At 37.0% G+C, this 16,898-nt stretch overlaps 1 pseudogene; it reads left to right on the top strand.

The window, feature by feature from the left end:
• LOC139002683 (sodium/potassium-transporting ATPase subunit beta-3-like) overlaps positions 1–16,573 on the top strand; it is a 91,501-nt pseudogene extending 74,928 nt beyond the window's left edge.
• The last annotated feature ends 325 nt before the right edge of the window (positions 16,574–16,898 follow it).

Consider the following 16,898-nt stretch of genomic DNA (forward strand, 5'->3'; position numbering starts at 1 on the left):
ACTCATGGATATGGACAACAGTGTGCTTATTGCCTGGGGGTAGAGGGGTTGGGGAAGGTAGAGGAGGCTATATGTGGAATAAATGGTGAACACACAATACAGTATACAGAAGTCTTGTAGAACTGTGCACCTGAAACCTGTATGATTTCATTAACCAGTGTCACCCCAATAAATTCAATACAAAGGAAAAAGTCATAAAATAAGTATCTTTACATCTCAAAAACAGCCCACAAAGTGATAATGGTGTTTTTTTTCTCTCAGAACAGATATAGAAATATGTAGCTCATTACAAGTCCTCAAAGTTGCTATTCTCCCAGCATGACAACATTCTGCAAAATTTATAAATATGCTAAGCCTTTCCAAATATTTGTCATTAATTAATAAACTATGCTGGTTAAGATATCTAATAAAATATTCATTTCAAACATCAGGAGGCATGGTTTTAGCTAAGACTTTAGTTAAAAATCTATGGGTCAGTAGCTTGATATATTGTCTTTAATCAAAAAGAATAATGAATTGAGTCACACGCTGTAGGACACAGGCTGGAAACCTGCAGTGAAAGTATCTTAATTTGTCCTGCCCTCATGCTATTAACCAAATTACCATGCAATTTAAAGTTAATAATAAATACAGGCTTATATGAGTTCAGACTAAAGTGTGGGCAATTATGCCAAGAACTTTAATAGAAGAAACGAGTTTTATCAATTAATTTCAATTCTACTTGACTTTGTGTGAAACTCTCAAATTGAAATGGATTGAATCTCAAATTAAAGAGAATAGAATTTTTGATAATCACAATAAGACAATAATGTAAATCCTCTTCCGCCTTGTGGCCACAATATAGTTCTTTTGAAGAGAAATTCCTAGCACAGTTTGAGTTGCAGGTTCTGCAATATCACAGCAGTGTATTAGCAGAGAAATGATAAGATTTATTCCCTGAACAGTAAAGTTTTAGGGCCTTATTTGCACATCAGCAGAATACCTGGCTTTATTTTCTATATATCACACGTTAACTGAAAGCTTTGTTTGACTCCACAGTAAAACTATACTTGGTACTTAAGAAAATGTATGAACATACCCAGTATTTTTATCTTTTTAAAATATTTTTTTATTTATTTCAGAGAGGAAGGGAGAGGAAGAGATAGAAACATCAATGATGAGAGAGAATCATTGACCGGCTGCGTCCTGCACGCCCCCTACTGGGGATCGAACATGTGCCCTGATCAGGAATCGAACTGTGACCTCCTAGTTCATAGGTCACCACTCAATCACTGAGCCAAGCAGGACTGGCCTTAGTATTTTTAGTATGCAAACAACACTTTTAAAAGTAGACTTACAGGATATTTGTGTGTGTGTGTGTGTGTGTGTGTGTGTGTGTGTGTGTTTGTTTTGTTTTTATGGACGTCAGCAAATACAGTGTGGGTTCCATTGCATTTTTTTTTCTTATAAAATCAGGCTTTTTTCATATGATTATCTCAATCTGAAAATATATAGAACTCTTCAGAATCACATGAAAAGAGCATGCAGACACATTTTTAAGTACAATAATTCTAATTAATATAACAACTTGAAAAACATATATAACAAATTGAGATCCAGACAAGGGAATTCAAGCTTTGGGGAAAGTATCTTGAAAAGAAGTAGAGTTTTCCAGTGTGTCATTAACTGCTCAATTTGCAGAGCTATTATTAACACGACTGCCCTTCTGACATCATTAGATCCACAACAAACACATTTTGAGCGAGTAGCTTAATATAGAGCATTTATTTTCAAGTCATTATCACTGCATGTGCTACTAGCTAACAAAATCCTGAACAGTTTAGAAACCTCTGAATGAGCATCCATTGTATGCAACACATAAAAAATAAACGTAGTATAAACAAGAATGTCAAACAACAAAGTGTATTTAAAAACAAAATATTTTATAATTCCATTTTGTTAAAGTGGTCATAGAATTTTTAAAAGTTTTTTAGAGGTTGTGAATTAGCAATTACAAATGAACTGATCTCATTTGTTTAAAGTTCATTAACTAAATATCATTCAATTAAAGTTTTTCTGAATTATGAAAAATGATTGCACTTCACAGGCAACAAATTGCCACAAATTTAGAGGATTAAGAACAACACTCACTTATTATCTTATAGTTTTCAGCAAATCAAAGCCCAAACATTGTATAGTTCAGCATCTCATGAGGCTGAAATCATGGTGACTACTGGGCTGTGTTTTCATCTGGAACTTGGGGCCCTCTTCCAAGCACTCAGGTGATTGGCTGAATTCAATCCCTCTTAAGATCAAAGTCCCTTGTTTTCTTGCCTGTGGTGGGCCAGCAGTCAATTTCATCTCCTAGAACCTGCCCTCAGGTGCTGGCCCTCTCAAAATATGGCAGTTTACTTCAAGTCCAGCAGGAGAATCTGCCTCATACTGCCAATCTCTTCTTTCTGAGAAGTCCAAGTCCTTTGAAGAATGCCCAAACTAGGTTCTACCCACCACTGTAATTTCACTTTTGGTAAACTCCAAGTCAACTAATTGGGACCTTCGTATACATAATCTGCAACACCACTTTTGTCCTGTAATGTAACTTAATCACGGCAGTACCTCCATCATAGTCTCCATCCTGCCCACACAAAAGGGGAGGGGATTACATGGAGTATGTACATCATCCCATAACATTTTCACATGCTTCCTTTCAATAAGTCTCCACTCCCATAATCATTCAGTTTTGATTTCTATACTTGTATATTAGTTTTTCTTGGTTTTGAATATTACATAAAATGAATCATATAAACACTCGTTTGTGTCTTCCTTCTTTTGCTCAAAGTAGCTTTTGTGATTCATCCTTGCTGTTGCATATCATCAGTTCATTTTTTTGTATTGCTAGATAGTATTCCTTTGTATGAATATACCACCCGTTATCCATTCTTCTGGTTTTTGGACATTTGAGTGTTTTTCAGTTTTATCAAAGGATGCCTACAAGGTGTTTTTGTAAGTCTTCATTTCTCTTGAGTAAAGAGTGCATGGTTAATGTAATAAGAAACTAATTTACCCAAGTGGTTCTAACATTTTCTATTTCCTCTAATAATATATGAAATTCAAGTGTCTCTACATCCTTGCCAACATTTGGTATAGTCAGTCATTTTTGTCATTGTGGTGGGTGTGAAGTGATCTATTATCATCATGATATCAATTTGCACCTCGCTGCTCAGCAATGATAGCGAGCACTCTCTCATGTACTTGTTGACCATATATCTTCTTATAAAAGTTGCATTCAAATAGTTTGCCTGTTTTGTCAGTTGGAGTGTTTATCTTCTTACTATAAAATTATGAAAGTTCTTTACATACTCTAGACATAAGTCCTTTGTCAGACATAAACGTTGCAATTTCTCCCCAATCTGTGACTTGATTTTTTAGTTTTTGAAACAGAGCCTTTTGAGTGTAAGTTTATGATTGTGCTTGTTGTATTATTTAAGGTAAATGTTTTTAGGTGCCATCAAAGAAAATTTAGTCTTTTCAAAGATTTCAAGATACTGTAAAATTTCACCAAGAAGTTTTATATTTAACTTAAGATTTTAGATATAGAAGTACAGCATACCTTAATTTAAAAATTAAAATTTAGTGGTTTTTTTCTATTTATGTTGACTTTTCTAATTCATGATAATGTTGTATTCTATTTATTTGTCTTCTTTAGTTACTTTGTCCCATGTTTTCTAGAGCTCTAAAAATCACATTTTATTTTTTATAGTGTTTTATGCTGTTGCAAATGGTGTTTTACATTTTATGTTCCTATTTTTTTTTTTTTTTTTGCTTCTAGTTATAGAAATACATATGATTGTATTGGCCTTGAATCCTACACTTACTAACTTCACTTAACAGTTTATGTATTTTTCTTTTTCTCAGATTCCATAAGATAGTCTATGTTAACAATCAAGTCATCTCCAAGTAGATTTTTCCTTCCTTATTTCTAACTAGAGGCCCAGTGCACGGATTCATGAACTGGTGGGGTCCCTCTGCCTGGCCTGTGGCGATCAGTGGACCTCCACACCGCTGCAGCCCAGCCTTACCCGTCAGCTTGTCGGGCTCTAGCCCGCTGTCTGCATCAATCCCGCACAGCACGAAGTAGTGCGTGAAGTGGCAGGCAGCAGGGAGGAGCCCAAGCCCGGGCTGGGCACCGCTCCTGCTCATCCCGGCCCCTCTGTGCCTGCTGCCGCCCCCTTAGGTGGCACAGGGGGAGTTTCCACGGAAGAGGCTCGCACTGCCACAGCTGAGCTCACCAGCCATGAGCCCAGCATCTGGTGTCCATCTGTCAGCTGAGCGGCGCTTCTGCTGTGGGAGCACACTGACCACCAGGGGGCAGCTCCTGCATTGAGCATCTGCCCCCTGGTTGTCAGCGCACATCATAGCTACTGGCCTGTCATCTGGTCGCTTAGGCTTTTAAATATATAGATATTAAGCCTGTTTTTCTTTTGCTTGCCATTTTACTAATTAGGGCCATTAGCACAACACGCGTTAGATATGGGTGGTGAGAGTAGACATTCTTGATTAGTTGTTTCAGACTAACTTCTCTTAGAAAGATGTTTTCATCATTAACTGTAATGTTAAATGTATGCTTTCTAAAGTCATCAAATTATTTTTAAAACAAAAGTTAACACATTTATACATTCACTCCATAAATCTGTCAGTCATTTATCATACAAGCCAGATACAAAGACAGAAAAGGCTCTTGTTTCATAGAACGTATAGATAGTATAAGGACAAGAGATGGTAGCACAAATAATAAATGAGTTAATAAATAAGATAAAGGATGTTATAGAGAATTACTCTTGTGAACAGTAATTGAGTACTTTTTTTTCAAATTACATTACAACTTGTATTTTTTTAAGAGTGGTATTTTCTGTCTACTCAAATAGTGCCCTTGCCATATGAGCTCCATGTGGATGAACCTTTTTCTACTTCTGTATCTGACATATATTTAATGACTGAAATGGTGAGTTATAGAGTGAATGAGTGGATAAACATAATTTCTTTTGCCTGGAAAAAACTTTATGACTTGAGAAAAATATTTATTTCTCAAGAAACAGTTGAAATGTTTTTGTTTCTTTGGAAACCTTTATCTGAGGAAGCATTACTGGACACTTACTCTTAATAGAAAACTTAGTTTGTACCACCCATCACATTTCATTATAGTTTCGTACATGTTTACTTCCTGGATTCTAAGTGCTTTGAAGTTTGAAACCAGACAATGCTTGAGAAATAATGGGTGTTCCATAAATACGTGTTTAATGAATGAATGGATTAAGAACTATGAACATTATTTATTCACTGAGCAAAATGTTCAAGAAATTCTACATTTTTATTTTACTTTGTCAGGTTTGCTGTATTTTGTCAGGATCTCATTTCATGGTAAAAAAAAAAATGGAACTTTATAGTGTATATGTCAGGGAACATTATTTTCTATTTGATAAGGACACTGGTTGCATTTAGTGACAATAATTTTTCTGTTAATGCTATCATTCCATCAAGAGCCTAAGGCTATGACATATATATATTACAAAACAGTAGGTCACAGAGAAAAGCACTTTAAAATTTTAGTATGAATACATAAGTTAAATTGATTTATATCTACAAGGGACAACTTTTTGCTGAAATTAGATGGATGTGTTCACAAGTCAATAGTTAAAGAAACTGAAAGCTCTGCCTATACTGTATAATGACACACTGTTAGTTCACCACACTATTGTGAAGGAGAGCATGGTGGTATAACCAAATATTCAAAATGTTCAGATATTAAGGTTCTACTAAAAATAAACCTCTATATTTAAAACAATAAACAAAAACACCTCTTAAATTTTGTTCATGGCAACAGGTATGACATCACAATATCACATATTCATCTATCATTTCTATATACAGGGTGACCCAAAAAATGTATATATACTTTAACAGCTGATAGCTCAATTTTGAAAATGAAATGTATTTTAATAAACACTGCCTTTATAATTATTCAAAGTATGTGTATACATTTTGTGGGGAACACCTTATATTTAAAAAGAAGCATAAGTCAAATTCAATATAGAGGCAATATAGTTTCAGTTTCTTTAAAACATGCTGGGTCACTATTTTTTAAACTCAGTCATTTCTTTTTATCCAATATTTTTTTCTTGTATGCTCAGAATAAATTTTTATTACACTTCAAAATTAATAATCTTTATAGTATCTTATATTTTTCTATATCCAAAGAAAATATCCACCATAAATGCAAATTTTGAGAGTCAGGATTTAGTCACACTTGACTATAACATCAATCTGAAATTTAGTCAACCCCTAAATTTTCATTTATTCTGTGTTAATGACTGGAATAGTTATGCCTACTTAATTATATGCCTACTCTCTCTTTGAAATTCTATTGCTGATTAGAATTTTTTTGTAATCCTCACCTAAGAGTATGCTTTTATTGATTTTAGAGAGAAAGGAAGGGAGAGTGAGAAAGAGAAAGAAACATCATTATGCAAGTGAACATTTACTGGTTGCCTCCAACTGGCAATTGAACCCGCAACCTGGGTATGTGCCCTGACCAGGAATCAAACCTGTGATCTTTAGGTGCATGGGACAATGCTCCAATCAACTGAGCCACACCAGTCAGGGCATTTTTTTTTTTTTATAATGAACTTTTAAAATGTTTTTTTTAAAACTTACACATCACAACCTGAGAAATTAAGAATAGAAAGAAGAGACAATGAAATTACATTGCTAATTAAAATAGAATGAGTCACCTTTTACTAAAAGTTAATCTGAAAAATAACTCTGTACTGGTGATTTATTTAAGCATGAAGAGGAACAGTGACAGATTAATGGTGAAAAAGATGACAAAAGCAGTCATTACTGATACAGTAATTGGGGATTATTGGAAAGTGGAACAACAACAAAATATCTTAAGGAACTTTTGGTTTGAATCATATGAAATTACTAATATTGTATGTTTTAATCTAATACAGCAATTTTATGTGATTCAAACTAATATCATTTGCCAGTGACGGTGGAAGTTTCTTGCAGCAGTAACTGATCTATAACAAGCTGCATCAACCTCTGCATACTAATCAAGTCACATTAACATTTACTGTTGCATTAAATATTTCCCAGGGACAAAATTGCTCAATCATCAATCCCCAAGTGCCACTTCAAATGGAGAGGCTGTCTACTAAGTATTGGAGAGAAAATGGTTCCTTATACATTGCTCAGGGCAGTGTAAATTGGTTGAGTCTCTTAAGAAAAACATTTGGCTTGAAAGTTGAACAGTTACATGTCTTGAAACCAGCAATTCCATGCCCCAGATATATGCTCAAGGATGACTCTTGCACAGGTTAAAGAGGACGTAATAGAAAATGTTTATAATAGCAAAATCCTTGTATGAACATGAGTGCACATTGACAGGAGAATGGATTAATAAATTGTGGTCTTTTTACAATGAAGTATTTAGTAGGAGGGAAAATAAATAGAGCTACATGCTACAATATTGATGAAATCACAATATTCATTTGAGTGAAAATCCTCCCTAATATTACATAGAATATGATATCCTTTTAATAAAGCTAAAAGTTTTTGTTTTGTTTTGTTTTTACTAAAAGTTAAACAATAAAATTAAAATAAGAAAAGTAATAAAGTTATATTAAAAAAGCAGAGAATTGTTGAACACAAGATTCAGGGTAATGGTTACTTTGGAATGGTTTGGTCAGAGGGGACGTATTCATAGATGTAAGATGTCAACTGTTCAGATTTTGTTTTCAGTTGTCTCATGGATCTTTATGATATAACTAGAGGCCCAATGCACAAAATTCGTGCAAGGGGCTCGGCCCTTGCAGCCGCAGCGGTTTGCCTTTGCCCTTGCAGCCCCGGCTTTGTCCGGAAGGTCGTCTGGCTGTCCAGTCTAATTTGCATATTACACTTTTATTATTACAGAATATAGATGAATGAATACATAAATAAAGGAAGATATCTTGTAGAAAAATCATGAGAGTGTATCACAAAGCAAACATTGCACTTAATCCAATTTAATAAATATGTGGTTCAAAGTAAGAAAATAAATGAACAATGAAGTTAAACCTCTGAGAGGGTGGGTAATATTATTTCCTTTCACAAATGAGTAAATCAAGACAGGGCTAAGTTTATGAAGGTATTAGATGTAACTCACATATGAATGACTCTTCAAAAGGAGCCTCTGATGGCACATTTGATGGAAGACATGAGATCCTGCCCCACCAGAGTATATCTAATCTGTCATCCAGACAGAGTGTGAGAAATGTGTATCATTAGAGAATTTCTGAATTCTGGCTTTGTTTTCAGAAAGTTCCCTGACCTTGGTGAGCCAGTCACACACGATCAAGTCTCCAGCCACATTAGCCTTTCTCTGCCCTACCCTCCACCTAGCTCTACTCCAAAGTTCTCCTAGATTTTCCTAGGTGAATTATAGTCTGTACCACATCCTCCTTAAAAATGCCTGACTTCACTGAACAAAATAGCAACACTCCCTGCCCCCTCCCCCCAACACAAATCATCCAATTGCTCCAGTTTTCTCTTACTAAATTCCTTCAACTTTGTACTTTATCATCACCTATTTATGTAATTGTTCAACTGGTTCATTTTTTTCTCTTTTAATCTTATTACCCACTACTTAAAATGTAAATATTTTAACCTTATCCTATTAATAAAAGGCTAATATGCAAAACGACCGAACAACAGAATGACCAGTCACTATGACATCCACTGACCACCAGGGGGCAGATCTCCATGCAGGAGCTGCACCTGGTGTTCAGTGCACTCCCACAGGGGGAGTGCTGCTCAGCCAGAAGCCCTGAGACGGGCTCATGGCTGGTGGGCTTAAGCCATCAGTTGGACATCCCCTGAGGGCTCCTGGACTGCAAGAGGGCACAGGCCGGGATGAGGGACCCCCCCGCCTCAGTGCATGAACTTCATGCACCAGGCCTCTAGTATTACATATTTATCTTTGGAGATAGTACCATTTTATTTAGGTTGGTTGTACTTTAAAAGTTGATAACAGAAGGTGTTGTGTATTTTTTTAACATACAGTTTAAGATATTGTCTTATTTACTTATGGCCTTGGAAACACAAAAATGGTGCTCTACATCTTTGGTTCTCTGATGGAAAATGTATACAATAAAGAATTCTAATCACAGAAACTAAAATACTGTAAATTTACATAGTTAGCAGCAAAGTCTACTGTTTTCCTTGACAAGCTCACCTGACCAGTGATTTGTAGATTTTAAGAAAGTAGCTTTGCTGAGTGTTGCCTTGCCCACAAACCATATCATGAAATTGCTATTTGTAGAAGCATCAGGAAAAGTAGATGGCCCTACACAATAGCTTTTGTGTTATTTATATGAGTATCAGTTTGAGGGAAATATTGCACTAGGAATGTAACCATTTATCACCATGGAAATTAAAATAGTTGAAAGATTGTTCTCTGGTTTCTTTTTTTTCCCCCTCAAAATGTTTCTCACCAAGTTCAATGCACTGTAGGAGCTCATTCAAATATTTATACTGACTCGAATTTAGCTTTACTGTATTGCATCATTAGGAGCAATAATGAGGCTTGAACAATGACACTTCCTAATGGATAGAAATACTATGGAACAGCAACAGCAGGTTCCTCTGTCCCTCACTTCCGATAGGGTGATAAACACTGTTTTAAGGGTTTAACACACAGGAGGGTATCATATATACATTGGGTCAGTTTTCTGCTGTGCTGTTTTTATTATTGCTAGCGACAGCTTACTCTTCAAAGAGCATTTTGTCCAGGCAACATTACCCCTCAATTTAAATTGCCTAAATTTTAGTAGCTGAAATGTGTATAGTTTTGACCAGTGGTCGGCAAACTGCGGCTCGGGAGCCACATGCGGCTCTTTGGCCCCTTGAGTGTGGCTCTTCCACAAAATACCGACTTCTGTGCATGGGCCACAAAGTTTCAATCGCACAGTACGTGTGTGCCCGCCCGTGGTATTTTGTGGAAGAGCCACACTCAAGGGGCCAAAGAGTCGCATGTGGATCGCGAGCTGCAGTTTGCTAACCACTGGTCTAGCCTGTAGGACACAAAACAGATAATTCTTAGGAATTATGAAAACAACTGTGATTTGTGTATCTGAATTCTAGTTTCTCTTGAATATGCTTGTTTATAAAATTGAGACCTTGTTTGCCTTACTGTGCCAAATATAGCTATATTTGTATAGTTCTCCATTCAAAAAAATGTTTATCAAATTACTATAGGACTTTTATTTTTACAAAGAATTAAAAATATCATATCTAGAAGGAGAATTTTCAGATGAAAATGAAGTTGAGTGATTTAGTTCAACTCTTTTTATAGAGTAAGAATCTATATCAGTTTTGTTTTCAAAATGAAATTGATCTGATTAGTAACCTTGGGTGACTAGTAAATATATTTTCTTTTCAGTCAGTTAAAAATAAGTATGATCAAAGAAAATTAAAATATATTACATATTCTAAAGTGTAACACTTCTCTAAAATCTTCAGAGGAATATTTTAATTAGAATAAGTTTTGTGATAATCTAATATCAGCCTTTTTAACATTTCTGTTGTTCTTTCTCATATACTTCGATAAATGCCAAGTAGACATCATCTTTAAAGGACAGAAATATTGATATACTTGACTTTTTCAGACCCTACATAGAATATTAAAATCATTTAACAGCCCTAGCTGGTTTGGCTCAGTGGATAGAGCGTCAGCCTGTGGACTGAAGGGTCCCAGGTTCGATTCCAGTCAAGGGCATGTACCTTGGTTGCAGGTACATCCCCAGTAGGGGGTGTGTAGGAGGCTGCTGATTGATGTTTCTCTCTCATCGATGTTTCTAACTCTCTATCTCTCTCCCTTCCTCTCTGTAAAATATCAATAAATTATATTTTAAAAAATCATTTAACAGCGATTTAAATGGTTTGTAATCAAATAAGAAAGCATGTCAGTCATTTAATTGGACCCGTGGAGTTTGAATGGATTTTTCTATACAGCATTATTAAACAATAATACTAACAATGGGATCGTGCTACTTCAGTCCTTTTATTCCTTTAGAGAGAGGACTTCTCAAATGGAAAAAAAAAAAAACAGTGAAAAAGTCTATAAGGTTTTATAGAATTATAGTACACTATATTTCTGGCTTTTGTCTTACCTGCATGCTTTATCAAAAATGTAAATCTTCACATAGCTTATCAAACATCATTCAACACAAATTGCTCTAAAACATCATGATTTCTTGAAGACCTCTGAAAAGTCAAAGTAGGTAATAAGTAGATATTTTCAAGTCTATGCATGTGGCTAACAGAAAAGATCCAGACATGTGTTTCACTTTCAAAGGAATATATACACAACAATGTCAGGGCTCTAGGTGTTAGCAATTTAGAAACTAGAGCAATTGGCACTATTTTAACATGCTATAGGTAAAAATAAAATGTACAGCCTGGCCAGTGTTGTTCAGTGGTTGAGCATCCACCTTTGAACCAAGAGGTCAGGGCACATGCCCAGGTTGCTAGCCTGATCCCCAACTGGCAGGCGGGGGGCGGGGGGATGCAGGAGGCAGCCCATGGATGATTCTCTCTCATCATTGATGTTTCTATCTCCCTATCCCTCTCCTTTCCCCTCTGAAATAAATACAAATATATTTTTAAAAAATAATAAAGAAATAAAATGTACATATAGGTATATAAAATACACAAATTGTTATGCACATTGGCTGACTGAAACAGCGAGCACTTAAATGCAAACCAAAAGGATGAACAGGATACTGCTAGTGGCAGGCAATGGGAATAAATCTCAGCCCAATTTAGAGACACTGGGAATATTTAGTGAAGGGATGAATACAATTATGGGAGAAGCAGATAATTATGAAACATAAGGGAAGGGGCTGCCTTCATACAGCTTCAAGTTTGAATCCTGACTTGAATGCTTAGCTGTGACATTATGACAAGTTTCTGAGTTTTAAACCTGTATCTTTCTTAGTCCACTTGGGCTGCTTGTAAAAGTCCATAGACTGGGTGGCTGAAACAATAGAAATGTATTTCACAGGGTTCTGGAGGTTGGAAAATCTAGGATCAAGATGCTCTGGGGCTGGTGAGGGCTCTTTCTGTCTAGCAGATGGCCTCTTTCTGGCTCTTTCCTCCCATGACACTCCTTTGGTATGTGCACAGGAGGGGAGAGAGAAAGATCTGCATCTTCCTCTTATTAAGACATTAAGAGGGTCTTACCCTAACTAATCTAACCTTAGCTACTTCCAAAGGCCCCACTTCCAAATGTTGTCATCTTGGGGGGTAGGGCTTTAGCATATAAATTTGGGGGAGGGGGTGCACAAACATCCTATACTAGTATCCTCCTCTGAAAATGGCATAAAAGTAGCCTTGTTTGGATCACAACACAGCAAACTTGGTGGTGGTGCTGCTGCTGTTTGTGACCCTCTCGTGAGGAAGTCAGCAACAAATCAAAACAAAATAGCCCCTACTGGAAGAGGTTCAAGTAAGAACTCAAATTCCAAGGGAGTATGCTCACAGCTAGAGGATGTATAGGATCTTGCAGAAGAGGCGCTGACAAATGCTTCTGAACCCTGAGCCCAACATCCACTTGAGGATATGTAAGGGGCGAGTAGAAAATTGCAGAGACGAGCAGAATTACATCGGCAAAAATTGTTGGGCTGCTATGGTAATTCTCATCCTCAACTTAAAGCAAATGAGAAGGGTTTCATGAGAACCACAAGCAAAGTTCCCTAACGTCAGGTTTTACAGGCCACAGAAGTGAGTCTGCAGCCCATCTAAAAAATGTAATGGGAAAAGAATCTCATTATTTGCTTGAAGTGGCAGAACACAAGTGGCAAAGCAAATGGTACATGCTCTCGTTGGGACAGATGTGGGCTGCAAAAGGATTTGTCAAGTTCCGAAAAGACCTCATCCAAGTGGACTATGATTGAAAAATCTAAACAAGTATCCTATCAGGTCCTAAGCGGAATCAGGGTTGGGTGTGACATAAAGGTCAGCTGCAGACCCTGATACCAAGGTAGCGGCAGTGGAACTTGGTAAGGTAGGAGGAGGGATTCTCTGAGAAATACAGATAAATCATTTCAAGAAAAAAGTCAGCACCAAATGTCTGTCATTTTGCAAAAGGGCCAACAGCAGATCAAAACAGAATTCGGAGTCCTCACCCCGAATCACCTCTCTTCTGATTGAACCCTTGATGAGGGGCCGTGGGATCAGAAGATGGTGCTAAGCAGCCAGGGAGGAATCGACAAAGGAAAAAATAAGCTGACATTTTCTTCCCATCAAGTGCCGGCGTTCCAGACCGGAAGCAGCATTCAGTGGAAGGAGAGAAGCTTTAATGTATTTGAGGTGCAGAGTTTTGATTATTATACTAACTCATCACTTCATCTCATTAAATAAAATGATTTTGAGGCTTGGAAATACCCAAGGACCTCCTCATGAATTTATCCCAGAAGCACACAAAACCAGGCTAATGAGTAAGTTTAAAGAGACTGAGGAAAGAAATAAAATTGCTTCATGACTTGCATATGGAGAACAATATGTTTAATAAACTAGTTAATTTTACATAGTGATTAATATTCATACATCCATATTAAACAGTTTATAGTATGCTAATATTCTTTTTAGACTTTCAGAAAGTATTACCTATTTTACAAAAATGTTCCCATCTTGTAAAATTAAAATGAGCTTTTAAAAGTTTTAGCATATACGTGGTTGTGAACATTCTATTTATGTAGTAATTTGAGCCTATTGCCTCTATTCCCAAAAGTTAGGTATTATTGTCTCTGGGCATATCTTCACAAACTTTAAAGAATACGCTACTCAAGGATCCAAAAAATACAGATTTCATTAACTATCTAATATTCTACGGGGCTTTGAGATCCACAGAAGTGGATGTGCAAGTCTTTGAGTTTCAGTTCTATTTGCATTTGTGATGCTGCTGAAGAACAAACCCCTCCCAGGAACATCAATGATTAAAGAGGTCTCTTCAGTGTAGCAGATAATCAGTCAGGAAGCCAACAAATGCAGCAACCCAAGGGATGTGTTCTTCCAGCCTCCTGTCTGAAGTCCAAGGTTATTTATCCGGTTTACATAGCAGCTGCTGTCAGTGTCACTGAGAACAAAGCAAAGGAGATGCCAGAATTCTTTGAAGTGTATTTGATTACCCTCTTCAGTATGAAGGGGAAACAGTATTTATTTTTACTTAGTGTTAAGAATATGGAGAGAAAACTAGGCATTAATCTAGGTTCCTAGTGCTTTGGAAGTGTTTGTTTTTTTGTGTGTGTTTTTTTTTTATTTTTATAATGTATGTTGTCTTTAAAAAACAGTCTCTACAACTATTTTAAGTCCCTTTCAGCGGTCCTTAACCTGTGGGTCTCGACCCCTTTGGGGGTTAAATGACCCTTTCACAGGGGTCGCCTAAGACCATCAGAAAACACATATTTTTGATGGTCTTAGGAACCGAGACAATGCTCCTCTATCCGTCTCAGGGCGGGTCCGCCCACATGCAGATATGCCCACATACGAGTACCCGGCATATTAAAGGGTCGCGGCATTAGGAAGGTTGAGAACCACTGCTTTAGATAAAATATTTCTTTTGTCATCAGTAGGCATCATTCTGACTCTGTGCTTTATCTTTAAGGTTATGTAAAGAAGTTATAGATTTCAAGGTTGTCGATAAGTGTGAATAGATAATAGCAGTAGCAATATTGTTTACCAAATATTTTTATACAAAAAATAACATTTTAGAATATATTGGTTAGGATTTAAAATTATTGCTAATTAAAAGTATAAATAATTTTAAAGCTGAATTTTGGAAATTACCGAAATAGAATTGTAAATGTGGTAATAGCATTAGCTCAGATATAGGTTCTAGATATTTATACATAGATTTTTTAAAGCCTGTGGTTCAGGAAGTTGTTAAAGTTTTATCAAAGAATGTTCTTTAATACTTACTAATCACATGATTTCATACTGTCATAACTCAAATACAGATTGTCATTCTTAAGAGGACAAGAGTTTCTGTTTTTCTACGGATGTGTTCCTAGTGCTTAATACAGTGGTTGGTCTTAATGGTGCTCAAAAGATAATTTGTTGAATGAATAAAAAAGGAGAATCATAACTAACAACATGGTATTGTTATCAAGTACTAGTAAATAACACCTGCTTTGGAGTCAGAAAATGGTTTCAATCCCAGCTCAGCCATTAACTACTTTTTACTTAAAGAAAAATAATTAATCTGGAACTTATTTCCATCGACTCTGAGATGATAAATCACTACCTAATGTATGGTGTCATTTGATTGGAGCGCCTGGCATATAGATCCGCCTTAAAAGATACATCTGGAGTTGCTGGAGCGCAGCTCTGCAGGGAGACGTCCTTGGCGATTGGCCATCCAGCCTCTGCCATTGTGCCCGGGCTGCACTGCTTGAGCCAACCCAGGAAGCACCTCTGTCCTCGCTGCCTCCCCCTGGTGGCCACTCCCACACACACAGCACAAGGAGCCCTTCAACCGGAGCCTGGCCTAATGGGAGCTCTTCATCTACCTGTGGACCACCAGAGAGCCCCTGGGGTGCGCGCCAAAAGCTGGAATTTGATTTTACTCTTCTTCCTCATCTTTCACGGATTTCTGGCTGCAGACTTTTCATTCACAATGTGGGCTATGCTTCAGACCCTGGACCATCAGGACCTGAGTTATTGTGCCCAGATTCCTAGTCCAGGACTTGTGGTGTTTTTTTCCAAATCCAGTGACTGCATTGGAATATACGTTGTGTTGGATCCAAATTCCTATAAAGAGTACATTGAAGACCTTTAGAAGTTTCTAAAGTGGTATGATTTAGAACTGTGGTTGGCAAACCGCGGCTCGCGAGCCACATGCGGCTCTTTGGCCCCTTGAGTGTGGCTCTTCCACAAAATACCACGTGGGGGTGCGCACGTACAGTGCGATTGAAACTTCGTGGCCCATGTGCAGAAGTCGGTATTTTGTGTGCAGAAGTCGGTATTTTGTGGAAGAGCCACACTCAAGGGGCCAAAGAGCCACCTGTGGCTCACGAGCTGCGGTTTGCTGAGCCGCAGTTTGCCGACCACTGATGAAGAACAGCAGAATCCCACAGTCGGCCCAAACAGAGCACTTTTTGAACAAAAAGGTTCAATTTATGCTGGCACGTCTGTTTGTTTTCTTACTTCAAGTATGCAGTGGTGTGAATGTTTCTGATTTTGGCTATTCCAAAGGAAAGTCTTGTATTTTTGTGAAAATAAATAGAATCCTGTAATTGCATTAAAGCCTCAAGGAGAACAGAGAAGAGCATGGGTTTCAAAGGATGAAAAGACAGCAGTTCTATGAATTATATCTTAAAATTATTTCCATAGGTATCTATAGCCATTGGTCGTTGTCCAGGTTGTCTTTGATCCTAACATAATTGTGAAAGAAATAAGAGTGGGGTTCAGGATTGATGGATCACCCAAACTGAAAAGCCAGGATGATGGTGACAAGTTTTTAGGACTGGTTGTGTCCAATTTCACAATGCATGCATAGTTTGAGTAAGATAGCACCACAGAGTAAATGTCTATTGTCTGTCTTCATTTTGTATAAACTAGTCCTGCCATTCTAGAATTATGAGACCACACTGGAGAAAAATGAGGTGGTACATGAGAAAGGCAACTTCACAATGTGCTTCCAGATCATCACGTTCAGTGTCCTCCAAAGTAACTGCTTTTTGAATGAGAATATAGTCAAACACCAGATTCTGAACATGTAGAATGGGAATCTGGTCCTATTTCTATGTGGTTTAATTGCTTAAGTGTCTAAGGCTCAATATGCTGTACTATATAAATATTTTATGGATTTAATAGTGGTAAAC

This window comes from Myotis yumanensis, unplaced genomic scaffold, assembly GCF_028538775.1.
Source record: "Myotis yumanensis isolate MYYU_CA2020_CCGP unplaced genomic scaffold, mMyoYum1.0.hap1 SCAF_2, whole genome shotgun sequence".
In the NCBI taxonomy this organism is placed as follows: domain Eukaryota; kingdom Metazoa; phylum Chordata; class Mammalia; order Chiroptera; family Vespertilionidae; genus Myotis; species Myotis yumanensis.